Source organism: Rhamphochromis sp. 'chilingali' (genome assembly GCF_963969265.1).
Source record: "Rhamphochromis sp. 'chilingali' genome assembly, chromosome: 13".
NCBI classification, from domain to species: Eukaryota; Metazoa; Chordata; class Actinopteri; order Cichliformes; family Cichlidae; genus Rhamphochromis; species Rhamphochromis sp. 'chilingali'.
The window spans coordinates 16,994,397-17,007,369 of record NC_137940.1 but is presented as its reverse complement, the minus strand read 5'-3'; positions in this window follow the sequence as shown (position 1 = coordinate 17,007,369).

The following is a 12,973-nucleotide window of genomic DNA, read 5'->3' as shown; positions in this document are numbered from 1 at the left end:
CCCATTCAAATGCATGTAACAGTGAGAAACGCATTGTCTTGGCGAAATAAAGCGTTTTCGTACAACTTCATATAAATCGCTGTAACTTTTGATAGAAGACTCAGACAAACATGTTTATGGCTTTATCTTATAGAACTCAATATCCCCGTGCTGGGCAAACAGGTTTTGCAGCCGTTTGAGCTAAGATTTTAAAATTATTCACATAATGAAAACCTATACTTTGTCTCGGGTGAGTTTCCCATTCAAATGCATGTAACAGTGAGAAACACACTGTCTTGGCGAAATAAAGCGTTTTTGTACAACTTCATATAAATCGCTGTAACTTTTGATAGAAGACTCAGACAAACATGTTTATGGCTTTATCTTATAGAACTCAATATCCCCGTGCTGGGCAAACAGAACAGGTTTTGCAGCCGTTTGAGCTAAGATTTTAAAATTATTCACATAATGAAAACCTATACTTTGTTTCAGGCGAGTTTCCCATTCAAATGCATGTAACAGTGAGAAACGCATTGTCTTGGCGAAATAAAGCGTTTTTGAACAACTTCATATAAATCGCTGTAACTTTTGATAGAAGACTCAGACAAACATGTTTATGGCTTTATCTTATAGAACTCAATATCCCCGTGCTGGGCAAACAGATTTTGCAGCTGTTTGAGCTAAGATTTTAAAATTATTCACATAATGAAAACCTATACTTTGTTTCAGGCGAGTTTCCCATTCAAATGCATGTAACAGTGAGAAACGCATTGTCTTGGCGAAATAAAGCGTTTTCGTACAACTTCATATAAATCGCTGTAACTTTTGATAGAAGACTCAGACAAACATGTTTATGGCTTTATCTTATAGAACTCAATATCCCCGTGCTGGGCAAACAGGTTTTGCAGCCGTTTGAGCTAAGATTTTAAAATTATTCACATAATGAAAACCTATACTTTGTTTCAGGCGAGTTTCCCATTCAAATGCATGTAACAGTGAGAAACGCATTGTCTTGGCGAAATAAAGCATTTTCGTACAACTTCATATAAATCGCTGTAACTTTTGATAGAAGACTCAGACAAACATGTTTATGGCTTTATCTTATAGAACTCAATATCCCCGTGCTGGGCAAACAGGTTTTGCAGCCGTTTGAGCTAAGATTTTAAAATTATTCACATAATGAAAACCTATACTTTGTTTCAGGCGAGTTTCCCATTCAAATGCATGTAACAGTGAGAAACGCATTGTCTTGGCGAAATAAAGCGTTTTTGTACAACTTCATATAAATCGCTGTAACTTTTGATAGAAGACTCAGACAAACATGTTTATGGCTTTATCTTATAGAACTCAATATCCCCGTGCTGGGCAAACAGAACAGGTTTTGCAGCCGTTTGAGCTAAGATTTTAAAATTATTCACATAATGAAAACCTATACTTTGTTTCAGGCGAGTTTCCCATTCAAATGCATGTAACAGTGAGAAACGCATTGTCTTGGCGAAATAAAGCGTTTTTGAACAACTTCATATAAATCGCTGTAACTTTTGATAGAAGACTCAGACAAACATGTTTATGGCTTTATCTTATAGAACTCAATATCCCCGTGCTGGGCAAACAGGTTTTGCAGCCGTTTGAGCTAAGATTTTAAAATTATTCACATAATGAAAACCTATACTTTGTTTCAGGCGAGTTTCCCATTCAAATGCATGTAACAGTGAGAAACGCATTGTCTTGGCGAAATAAAGCGTTTTTGAACCACTTCATATAAATCGCTGTAACTTTTGATAGAAGACTCAGACAAACATGTTTATGGCTTTATCTTATAGAACTCAATATCCCCGTGCTGGGCAAACAGAACAGGTTTTGCAGCCGTTTGAGCTAAGATTTTAAAATTATTCACATAATGAAAACCTATACTTTGTCTCAGGCGAGTTTCCCATTCAAATGCATGTAACAGTGAGAAACACACTGTCTTGGCGAAATAAAGCGTTTTTGTACAACTTCATATAAATCGCTGTAACTTTTGATAGAAGACTCAGACAAACATGTTTATGGCTTTATCTTATAGAACTCAATATCCCCGTGCTGGGCAAACAGATTTTGCAGCCGTTTGAGCTAAGATTTTAAAATTATTCACATAATGAAAACCTATACTTTGTTTCAGGCGAGTTTCCCATTCAAATGCATGTAACAGTGAGAAACGCATTGTCTTGGCGAAATAAAGCGTTTTCGTACAACTTCATATAAATCGCTGTAACTTTTGATAGAAGACTCAGACAAACATGTTTATGGCTTTATCTCATAGAACTCAATATCCCCGTGCTGGGCAAACAGGTTTTGCAGCCGTTTGAGCTAAGATTTTAAAATTATTCACATAATGAAAACCTATACTTTGTTTCAGGCGAGTTTCCCATTCAAATGCATGTAACAGTGAGAAACGCATTGTCTTGGCGAAATAAAGCGTTTTCGTACAACTTCATATAAATCGCTGTAACTTTTGATAGAAGACTCAGACAAACATGTTTATGGCTTTATCTTATAGAACTCAATATCCCCGTGCTGGGCAAACAGGTTTTGCAGCTGTTTGAGCTAAGATTTTCAAGTTATTCACATAATGAAAACCTATACTTTGTTTCGTGCGAGAACTCCATTCAAATGCATGTAATAGCGAGACGCACTAACTGGTGAAATAAAGCGTTTTTAATGGTCTTCATAAAGACAGCTGTAACTTTTGATAGAAGACTCAGAAATACATATTTTTGGCTTTATCTTATAGAATTCAATATCCCCGTGCTGGGCAAACGGGTTTTGCAGCTGTTTGAGCTAAGATTTCCAAGTTATTCACATAATGAAAACCTATACTTTGTTTCGGTCGAGTTCCCCTTTCAAATGCATGTAACAGTGAGAAACGCACTGTCTTGGCGAAAGAAAGCGTTTTTGTACAACTTCATATAAATAGCTGTAACTTTTGATAGACGATTCAGATATACGTATTCCTGGATTTATCGTATAGAATTCAATATCACCGTGCTGGGCAAACAGATTTGCAGCTGTGTGAGCTAAGATTTTCAAGTTATTCACATAATGAAAACCTATACTTTGTTTCGTGCGAGAACTCCATTCAAATGCATGTAATAGCGAGAAACGCACTAACTGGTGAAATAAAGCCTTTTAATGGTCTTCATAAAAACAGCTGTAACTTTTGATAGAAGACTCAGAAATACATATTTATGGCTTTATCTTATAGAATTCAATATCCCCGTGCTGGGCAAACAGAACAGGTTTTGCAGCCGTTTGAGCTAAGATTTTAAAATTATTCACATAATGAAAACCTATACTTTGTTTCAGGCGAGTTTCCCATTCAAATGCATGTAACAGTGAGAAACGCACTAACTGGTGAAATAAAGCGTTTTTAATGGTCTTCATAAAGACAGCTGTAACTTTTGATAGAAGACTCAGAAATACATATTTATGGCTTTATCTTATAGAATTCAATATCCTAGTGCTGGGCAAACAGGTTTTGCAGCTGTTTGAGCTAAGATTTTCAAGTTATTCACATAATGAAAACCTATACTTTGTGTCGGGTGAGAACTCCATTCAAATGCATGTAATAGCGAGAAACGCACTAACTGGTGAAATAAAGCGTTTTTAATGGTCTTCATAAAGACAGCTGTAACTTTTGATAGAAGACTCAGAAATACATATTTATGGCTTTATCTTATAGAATTCAATATCCCCGTGCTGGGCAAACGGGTTTTGCAGCTGTTTGAGCTAAGATTTCCAAGTTATTCACATAATGAAAACCTATACTTTGTTTCGGTCGAGTTCCCCTTTCAAATGCATGTAACAGTGAGAAACGCACTGTCTTGGCGAAAGAAAGCGTTTTTGTACAACTTCATATAAATAGCTGTAACTTTTGATAGACGATTCAGATATACGTATTCCTGGATTTATCGTATAGAATTCAATATCACCGTGCTGGGCAAACAGATTTGCAGCTGTGTGAGCTAAGATTTTCAAGTTATTCACATAATGAAAACCTATACTTTGTTTCGTGCGAGAACTCCATTCAAATGCATGTAATAGCGAGAAACGCACTAACTGGTGAAATAAAGCCTTTTAATGGTCTTCATAAAAACAGCTGTAACTTTTGATAGAAGACTCAGAAATACATATTTATGGCTTTATCTTATAGAATTCAATATCCCCGTGCTGGGCAAACAGAACAGGTTTTGCAGCCGTTTGAGCTAAGATTTTAAAATTATTCACATAATGAAAACCTATACTTTGTTTCAGGCGAGTTTCCCATTCAAATGCATGTAACAGTGAGAAACGCACTAACTGGTGAAATAAAGCGTTTTAATGGTCTTCATAAAAACAGCTGTAACTTTTGATAGAAGACTCAGAAATATATATTTATGGCTTTATCTTATAGAATTCAATATCCCCGTGCTGGGCAAACAGGTTTTGCAGCTGTTTGAGCTAAGATTTTCAAGTTATTCACATAATGAAAACCTATACTTTGTTTCGTGCGAGAACTCCATTCAAATGCATGTAATAGCGAGACGCACTAACTGGTGAAATAAAGCGTTTTTAATGGTCTTCATAAAGACAGCTGTAACTTTTGATAGAAGACTCAGAAATACATATTTTTGGCTTTATCTTATAGAATTCAATATCCCCGTGCTGGGCAAACGGGTTTTGCAGCTGTGTGAGCTAAGATTTCCAAGTTATTCACATAATGAAAACCTATACTTTGTTTCGGTCGAGTTCCCCTTTCAAATGCATGTAACAGTGAGAAACGCACTGTCTTGGCGAAAGAAAGCGTTTTTGTACAACTTCATATAAATAGCTGTAACTTTTGATAGACGATTCAGATATACGTATTCCTGGATTTATCGTATAGAATTCAATATCACCGTGCTGGGCAAACAGGTTTTGCAGCTGTGTGAGCTAAGATTTTCAAGTTATTCACATAATGAAAACCTATACTTTGTGTCGGGTGAGAACTCCATTCAAATGCATGTAATAGCGAGAAACGCACTAACTGGTGAAATAAAGCGTTTTTAATGGTCTTCATAAAGACAGCTGTAACTTTTGATAGAAGACTCAGAAATACATATTTATGGCTTTATCTTATAGAATTCAATATCCTAGTGCTGGGCAAACAGGTTTTGCAGCTGTTTGAGCTAAGATTTTCAAGTTATTCACATAATGAAAACCTATACTTTGTGTCGGGTGAGAACTCCATTCAAATGCATGTAATAGCGAGAAACGCACTAACTGGTGAAATAAAGCGTTTTTAATGGTCTTCATAAAGACAGCTGTAACTTTTGATAGAAGACTCAGAAATACATATTTATGGCTTTATCTTATAGAATTCAATATCCCCGTGCTGGGCAAACGGGTTTTGCAGCTGTTTGAGCTAAGATTTCCAAGTTATTCACATAATGAAAACCTATACTTTGTTTCGGTCGAGTTCCCCTTTCAAATGCATGTAACAGTGAGAAACGCACTGTCTTGGCGAAAGAAAGCGTTTTTGTACAACTTCATATAAATAGCTGTAACTTTTGATAGACGATTCAGATATACGTATTCCTGGATTTATCGTATAGAATTCAATATCACCGTGCTGGGCAAACAGATTTGCAGCTGTGTGAGCTAAGATTTTCAAGTTATTCACATAATGAAAACCTATACTTTGTTTCGTGCGAGAACTCCATTCAAATGCATGTAATAGCGAGAAACGCACTAACTGGTGAAATAAAGCGTTTTAATGGTCTTCATAAAAACAGCTGTAACTTTTGATAGAAGACTCAGAAATACATATTTATGGCTTTATCTTATAGAATTCAATATCCCCGTGCTGGGCAAACAGAACAGGTTTTGCAGCCGTTTGAGCTAAGATTTTAAAATTATTCACATAATGAAAACCTATACTTTGTTTCAGGCGAGTTTCCCATTCAAATGCATGTAACAGTGAGAAACGCACTAACTGGTGAAATAAAGCGTTTTAATGGTCTTCATAAAAACAGCTGTAACTTTTGATAGAAGACTCAGAAATATATATTTATGGCTTTATCTTATAGAATTCAATATCCCCGTGCTGGGCAAACAGGTTTTGCAGCTGTTTGAGCTAAGATTTTCAAGTTATTCACATAATGAAAACCTATACTTTGTTTCGTGCGAGAACTCCATTCAAATGCATGTAATAGCGAGACGCACTAACTGGTGAAATAAAGCGTTTTTAATGGTCTTCATAAAGACAGCTGTAACTTTTGATAGAAGACTCAGAAATACATATTTTTGGCTTTATCTTATAGAATTCAATATCCCCGTGCTGGGCAAACGGGTTTTGCAGCTGTGTGAGCTAAGATTTCCAAGTTATTCACATAATGAAAACCTATACTTTGTTTCGGTCGAGTTCCCCTTTCAAATGCATGTAACAGTGAGAAACGCACTGTCTTGGCGAAAGAAAGCGTTTTTGTACAACTTCATATAAATAGCTGTAACTTTTGATAGACGATTCAGATATACGTATTCCTGGATTTATCGTATAGAATTCAATATCACCGTGCTGGGCAAACAGGTTTTGCAGCTGTGTGAGCTAAGATTTTCAAGTTATTCACATAATGAAAACCTATACTTTGTGTCGGGTGAGAACTCCATTCAAATGCATGTAATAGCGAGAAACGCACTAACTGGTGAAATAAAGCGTTTTTAATGGTCTTCATAAAGACAGCTGTAACTTTTGATAGAAGACTCAGAAATACATATTTATGGCTTTATCTTATAGAATTCAATATCCTAGTGCTGGGCAAACAGGTTTTGCAGCTGTTTGAGCTAAGATTTTCAAGTTATTCACATAATGAAAACCTATACTTTGTGTCGGGTGAGAACTCCATTCAAATGCATGTAATAGCGAGAAACGCACTAACTGGTGAAATAAAGCGTTTTTAATGGTCTTCATAAAGACAGCTGTAACTTTTGATAGAAGACTCAGAAATACATATTTATGGCTTTATCTTATAGAATTCAATATCCCCGTGCTGGGCAAACGGGTTTTGCAGCTGTTTGAGCTAAGATTTTCAAGTTATTCACATAATGAAAACCTATACTTTGTTTCGGACGAGTTCCCCATTCAAATGCATGTAATAGCGAGAAACGCACTAACGTGGTGAAATAAAGCGTTTTTGTACACCTTCATATAAATAGCTGTAACTTTTGATAGACGACTCAGACTCACATATTTATGGCTTTATCTTATAGAATTCAATATCCCCGTGCTGGGCAAACAGGCTTTGCAGCTGTTTGAGCTAAGATTTTCAAGTTATTCACATAATGAAAACCTATACTTTGTTTCGGACGAGTTCCCCATTCAAATGCATGTAATAGCGAGAAACGCACTAACGTGGTGAAATAAAGCCTTTTTGTACACCTTCATATAAATAGCTGTAACTTTTGATAGACGACTCAGACTCACATATTTATGGCTTTATCTTAAAGAATTCAATATCCCCGTGCTGGGCAAAAAGGTTTTGCAGCTTTTTGAGCTAAGATTTTCAAGTTATTCACATAAAGAAAACCTATACTTTGTTTCGGACGAGTTCCCCATTCAAATGCATGTAATAGCGAGAAACGCACTAACGTGGTGAAATAAAGCGTTTTTGTACACCTTCATATAAATAGCTGTAACTTTTGATAGACGACTCAGACTCACATATTTATGGCTTTATCTTATAGAATTCAATATCCCCGTTTTGAGCAAACAGGTTTTGCAGCTGTTTGAGTTAAGATTTTCAAGTTATTCAAAAGATGAAAACTTATACTCTTTTTTTAGTGCGAGAAAAGCACAGGCCGCGGTGTAATGTTGATGGAATCAGCCGGCAACGCAGACCCTGGTGTGGTGAAGATGGCCTCACAGGGAGCAGTGGCCCTGGTGCAATGTGGATGGCCTAAGCCAGCAACGCAGGCCCTGGTGTGGTGAAGCTGGCCTCACAGGGAGCTCTGGCCCTGGTGTAATGTTGATGGCTTCAGCCATGAACACAGGCCCTGGTGAAATGTAGATGGCCTCATTTAACAACACTGGCGCTAATGAAATATGGATGGTATTGGTCAGCACCACACACCCTGGTGTAATGTGGATGGCATCAACGAGCAGCACAAGCCCTGGTGTGGTGATTATGGACTCCCAGGAATCAATTGCCGTGATGTAATGTGGATGGTATAAGCCAGCATCACAGGCTCTGGTGTAATGTGGATGGTAACGTTCAAAACCACAGGCCCTGGTGTAATGTACATGGCATCAACGAGTAGCACAGGCCCTGGTGAAATGTAGTTGGCCTAAACCAGAAAGACAGGGCCCTGGTGAAATGTGGATGGCCTCAGCCAGCAACGCAGGCCCTGGTGTAATGTGGATGGCCTCAGCCAACACAACTGGCCCTGGTGTGGTGAAGTTGGCCTCACAGGAAGCACTGGCCCTGGTGTATTGTGGATGGCATCAGCCAGCACCACAGGCCCTGGTGAAATGTAGATGGCCTTAGCCAGCACCACAGGCCCTGGTGTAATGTGGATGGCCTCAGCCAACACAACTGGCCCTGGTGTGGTGAAGTTGGCCTCACAGGGAGCACTAGCCCTGCTGCAATGTGTATTACATCAGCCAGTAGCACACTCCGTTGTGTATTGTGGATGGCCTCAGCCAGCAATACAGGCCCTGATGAAATGTGGAGGGCCTAAGCTAAAACCACTGTCCCTGGTGAAAATGTGCATGATATCGGTCAGCACAACAGGCCCTATAGCAGATGGCATCAACAAGCAGCAGAGGACCTGTTGGGGTGAAGATGGCCTAACAGGAAGCACTGTCCCTGGTGTAATGTGGATGGTAGAAGCCAGCATCACAGTCCCTGGTGAAATGTGGCCTCAGACAGCAGCACTGGCCCTGGTGTAATGTGTATGGGCTTAGCCAACAACAATGGCCCTGGTGTAATGTGGATGGCATCAGCCAGTAGCACAGGTTCTTGTGTATTGTGGATCGCATCAGCCAGTAACACAAGCCCTGGTGAAATGTGGATGTTTTCCGCCAGCACCACAGGCCCTGGTGAAATGTGGATGGAATCAGCCAGCAGCACAAGCCCTGGTCTTTTGAAGCCCTGGTGTGGTGAAGATGGCCTCCCAAGGAGTACTGGCCGTGGTGAAATACGGATGACATCAGCAAGTAGCAGAGGCCCTTGTGTATTGTAGTGTGCCTCAGGCAGCAACACAGGCCCTGGTGAAATGTAGATGGCCTCAGCCAGCAACACAGGCCTTTGTGTATTGTGGATCGCATCAGCCACCAACACAGGCCCTGGTGAAATGTAGTTGGACTCAACCGGCAACATACGCCCTGGTGAAATTAATTATCCCTGTGCTGGGCAAACAGGTTTTGCAGTTGTTTAAGCTAAGATTTTCAAGTTATTCACATAATGAAAACCTATACTTTGTTTCAGGCGAATTCCCCATTCAAATGCATGTAATCATGTCTTGACGAAATAAAGCGTTTTTGTACAACTTCATATAAATAGCTGTAACTTTTGATAGAAGACTCAGGCACACATATTTATGGCTTTATCTTATAGAATTCAATATCCCCGTGCTGGGCAAACAGGTTTTGATTTTCAAGTTATTCACAAGATGAAAACTGATACTCTTTTTTTCGTGCAAGAAAAGCTGTGGCCATGGTGTATTGTTGATGGAATCAGCCAGTAACGCAGGCCCTGGTGAAATGCAGATGACCTTAGCTAGCAACATACGCCCTGGTGAAATGTAGTTGGCCTCAGCCAGTAGCACAGGCCCTGGTGTATTGTGGATCGCATCAGCCAGCAACACTGGCTCTGTTGAAATGTGCATGATATCGGTGCATGTAACAGTGAGAAACGCACTGTCTTGACGAAATAAAGCGTTTTTGTACAACTTCATATGGTGAAATGTAGTGGGCCTAAGCCATGAACACAGGCGCTGGTGAAGCTGGCATCACAGTCCCTATTGTAATGTGAATGGCCTCAGACAGCAGTACAGGCCCTGGTGAAATGTGGATGGCATCAAGCAGCAACGCAGGCCCTGGTGAAATGTAGAGGGTGTCAGCAAGCAACACAGGCCCTGGTTTGGTGAAGATGGCCTCACAGGGAGAACTGGCCCTGGTGTAATGTGGAAGGCATCAGCCAGTAGCACAGGCCCTGTTATAATGTCGATGGCCTCATCTACCAACACTGGCTCTGGTGAAATGTGCATGATATCGGTGCATGTAACAGTGAGAAACGCATTGTCTTGAATAAAGTGTTTTTGTACAACTTCATATAAATAGCTTGTGAAATGTAGTGGGACTAAGCCATGAACACAGGCGCTGGTGAGATGTAGATGGCCTCAATTGGCAACATACGCCCTGGTGAAATTCAATATCTCTGTGCTGGGCAAACAGGTTTTGCAGCTGTTTGAGCTAAGATTTTTAAGTTATTCACATAATGAAAACCTATACTTTGTGTTGGGCGAGAACTCAATTCAAATACATGGGATCGTAAGAAACGCACTGTCTTGGCGAATTAAAGTGTTTTTCATCAACTTCATAAGGATAGCTGTAACTTTTGATAGAAGACTCAGACACACATATTTATGGCTTTGCCTTATAGAATTCAGCATCTCAGTGCTGGATAAACAGGTTTTGCAGCTGTTTGAGCTAAGATTTTTAAGTTATTCACATAATGAAAACCTGTACCTTGTGTCAGGCGAGAACTCCATTCAAATGCATGGGATCATAACGGTGTGTTCACACCGAACGTGATAGAGTCGGCCAGAGCGTCAGGTTTACATGTAAAGTCAATGGAAAAACGTGATGACACGCGATTGCGGGAATTCGCAATTCGGAAGCAGATTTGCGTCGCGAAAACGCCAAAATGCGGGAAACGCGCGTCAGTGTACCGCGTCTGGCGGGTTTGACTCGCGAAAAAAACCATGTCAGTTTTTGTGTTGCATTTTGTGCAACACAAAAAGTGACCGGCAGCCTCGCCTCTGTCAGTGCGCCCCAGGGCAGCTGTGGCTACAATGTAGCTTGCCATTGCCTGTGTGTGAATGTGTGTGTGAATGGGTGAATGACTGAATGTAGTGTAATGGCGCTTTGGGGTCCTTAGGGACTGAGTCAAGCCCTATACAAAGGCAGGCCATTTACCTTTTCTTTTTTTTTACGGGCGTTTCGGGTCTACCTCTTGAGTTGGAAAAATCTGAACTCCAGCGTCAAATCACGCCACCACAACCAATCAGGAGCGTGGTAACGTGGCTGTGACCTAGGTCAAAGGGGCAGATCCAGCTAAAGCCCTTCATTCTTCAATGGAGGGATGGCTAATCAACGCCGTGGTACGCAGTGTCTATGACTTTTATCATTTTTGAAATATTAATATTTTAGTGAAAAATTTCCCGCGCTTATGTGCCGCACAGTTTTGAGACAAGGGTTACATGTGTTATATCATTTTGTGCATCTGGGTCTGGACTAGAATGCTATGACTTTTGGTGTTTATGACTTTTATAGTTTTTTAAATATTTAGATTTTAGTGCAAATTTTGGCCCATTTCTAGGCCCATGAGAAAGATTCAACTTTTGGCCCCATAGAAACAGATTTCAAACTTCATTTGTGGTGTGTTGGCTCTCTCTAGTGGTATGTCGGGAGTGGTACGGCCTGTCTACCCGTATTTGGATTAGCGTAATGACGAGAATATCAACGGCGCGCACAGCGTCGCTGCTTTCAGGAACCATTGGAAGTTTTAAGGTTGCGCGAACCATTGAATAGTTACGGTAACCGCAAGGGTGTATGCTTGGTGGAAAACTCCATATCCCACAATTCATAGCACGCCTCTACAGAGTCAAACAATGGCGGCCACCACTTCGTTTTATGTCTTTTATTAGTGTTTCTAGGTCACAAAATAAACTTTTAAGATATTTTCAGGTGAGAAAGTAGGTGTGTAAACTTCAAATATATGCTCGTTTTATCAAGAACTCCCAAATTAGCAACCGTTCTCTTACGTGTTGCTGCTAGCTGGCTAGCTACCTAGCGCGGCTAGTGACCCTTCGCTAAAAAGCACATGGGCTTGGCTTTCAATGAGGCAACTCCTTTCACCCCCGATCGCTCGCAAACAGTCTTTGTCTTAGCTGGACTTATTTTTCGTTTATATGGGCCGATGATGCTGGTCGATGTGGAAAAAATAACTGAGTTGTTTGGTGGTGGCTAACGCAGAGCTACAACAGAGGGCAGCTATTCACCGATGTATGACAGAAAGGTCATCCGGGGAAAGAGACATAAGAGGCGGCCGTCGATCGACCGGTGGTGGCTAACGCGGAGCTCAATCGTGGATAAGGGAAACCGAAGGCAGGAGAAGCAGGCGGTGTTCCAGATCTACTGGCGTTTAGATCAACTGGCGTTAGTCGAACAGATGTGTGGCAGACTTGCGTTTCAGGAGCTGCTACCGACAAACCAGCAAAAAAACGCCAAATGTGTCATCTGTGACACATGTGAGGTTATCTCAAACACACTCCGTCAGTCTTGATGCTGTTGAACAACAAAATGTTTAAAAATGTGGCGAGTTTACCTGGTGATATCCTCACGCGTGACGCGATCGCGAAAACAGCAAACAATTAACACCACGCCGATGTTGTTCACGGGACAGCAAGAGTAAACGATCGGGAGACTCTTGTCGTCGTTATCGTTCCCCTCGCACGTTTTATTTGTCCGGTTTCAGCGTTTTTGCTTCACAACTAAAGCGAGCAGTTTACTTTGTGCACTAACATGGACTCGAGTCAACCAGCGCCACCTCTGGCCAAGTGCCACAGCCTACAGCCAGATCAACTTGTGACACACATCTGCAGCACGTTTGAATTCGTGTCATGCACATTTGTACCTTTCAATTGTGTCTGTTTGTGCGTCATGCAAATAAACCTTTGAAATGAATGAAATGACACTAATATTTCACTAGTGTTG